The following is a 2360-nucleotide window of genomic DNA, read 5'->3' as shown; positions in this document are numbered from 1 at the left end:
GGAGGTTGACCGACCTTGACTGTGTGATATGGATGAAGAATATGAAGATATAAGACTCCCTGATGGATAGAGAACAAAATAGATACATAGAAGTCAATGATTATGGAGGTAGTTGTCAATATTTTCAAGGTAGGTCGACAAAGGATGGAGAATGCATTAATGATGACCAAGTTGTAGGTTGGTTGTTGGGCTCGAGGAAGAATTCTTGATCTTTTCGGGTAGAGAAAGATTACTAAACTTAGTAATCTAAGTACAAAGAATGATCTAAAGAAATATATGATGCATTTACTACAAGTTGAAAATATGAGATCATATTTAGGACAAAGAATAAAATCTTCAGAGGTGTAGATCTCCAAGATAATTGACTTGAATAAAATATTCAAGTTTGTAGTAGAAGAAAAAAATGATATGTACAGAGTCAAACGCATCCAATATTAGATGTAATGAGATATGACATTGTTAGGTGTGGCTATTGAGACAGAGATGGTGGTGGAAATAGAAATTTATCAAATAGTCGACAAAATGTAAGTAATGTAGAAGTGTGCTAGAGGGTGTGTTGTTGTTGTTGTAAAAAAATAGAAAAATCTACAGAAGTGGAGAGAGAAAGAACAGAGTATTCTATAAGGTAAAGCTATAGTAGAGAGAAGAAGACAACCAAATAAGGGAAGAAGAAGAAACAAAGGAAAGTAGTCAACTGGCAGAGAAATTCATTCTCAAGTTATGAGAAATTTGTGCATGTTACAAAACCCATTTGTAACAAGGATTTATAATTGCATTGCAAAAAAAATTATAATCAGTGTAAATATCTAAGTGGGTGCTCAGAGCAGGGGTCGGTGCTCCTATGATTAGGTGCTCATAAAATCAGGGGTTGGTGCCCTAAATTTTGTAATATGTTATTAACTATGAGGATGGATTGGAGCAGTAGACTCCAACAGCTATTCTCATCGAGGTTTTTGCCACATTGGGTTTTCCTCATATATTTTGTGTTGTGGTTTGATTTGTGTGTGTGTGTATGTTCTTAATTAATTTGCAGTTTCAGTTTTTTCACACATAGTTAAAATTTTTAAAATACACTAATTCAATTGGTATCAGAGCCCTAGGTTCCCTTACTGTAAAGCTTTCTCTAGCTTGGGTAGATCTTGTCTTGTGAACCCAATGTATAGAAATGAGTCTTCCACCAAATCACCTATGTTTGATGGCACCAACTATGCCTTCTGAAGTAGAAGAATGGATGCATACCTATCTTCCCTTGAGTTTGATGTATGGGTGTCATTAAAGAATGGATGTATAGTTCCATCAACTCCTCCTACTGATCCTAATGCTAAAAGAGAGTATGAAAATAATGCAAAAGCTAAGAATGCTATCTTAAGTGGTTTGTTTGATACAGAGTTTGTCAAAGTCATGCACTGCACTTCATCAAAAGCAACATGGGATAAGATACAAAGCATATATGAACGAGATACTAAAGTAAATGAAGCCAAACTGCAAAATTTAATAACTCAATTTGAAAACTTGAAAATGAAGGAAGAAGAGAAGATAGCTTATTATCTACACAGAGTATATAATATTGTGAGTGCAATAAGAGGACTTGGAGAAGATGACACAGATGAAGTTACTATCAAAAAGGTCCCGAGATCATTGACTACAAGGTATGACACAAAAGTTTCTACTATTGAAGAAGGTAAAGATCTAAAAGCTTTCTCTATGGATGAATTGTTTGGTTCTCTATTAGCTTATGAGATGAGGATAGTAAGTGTTGAACCTTAAAAGAAAGAGGTTGCCTTAAATACCACACAGAAAGGAAAAGAACAAACTACAAATGAGGATGAAAATGATTCTGATGTTGTTGTAGCATACTTTATAAGGAAGCTCAAAAGAGGCTCAGGAAAGTGCCCTTATGGAGAAAAGGATGAAGATGAAAAGAAAAAAATGAAGGCTTTTGGCAAGGAAAATATGAAGAATTCTTATAAGACAAGGAGGAGAAATTTTAGGAGAAAGAGAAGTCTTTACACATTTGAAGATGATGCCTTTGATGAAGAAAGTGTCTAAAAAGGTTGTTGCAGTGAAGGTGAAAAAGAAGTCAATCTCTTCATGGCACAAGGAGAGTTATTTGTTGAACATATTATTAATGATGAAGAAGAGGAAATTAAAGCTGAAGTGGACCTTGAGGGTGAACTTGTGAGTGCACTAGAAGAACTTAAAAAGGTGAGAAAGGAATATAAAAAGTACAGGAATGTTCTTGTTGAAGAACAAGATCTACTAAACAAATCACTTGAGGAATCAAAGACAACAATTTTTGATTTCATAATCTAGTTGGAAGAAGCAAAAAGAATGTATGAAGTTACAAAATCAAGTTTAGA

The sequence above is a fragment of the Cryptomeria japonica genome, chromosome 8 (assembly GCF_030272615.1).
Source record: "Cryptomeria japonica chromosome 8, Sugi_1.0, whole genome shotgun sequence".
NCBI classification, from domain to species: domain Eukaryota; kingdom Viridiplantae; phylum Streptophyta; class Pinopsida; order Cupressales; family Cupressaceae; genus Cryptomeria; species Cryptomeria japonica.
This window is presented reverse-complemented; position numbering follows the sequence as displayed.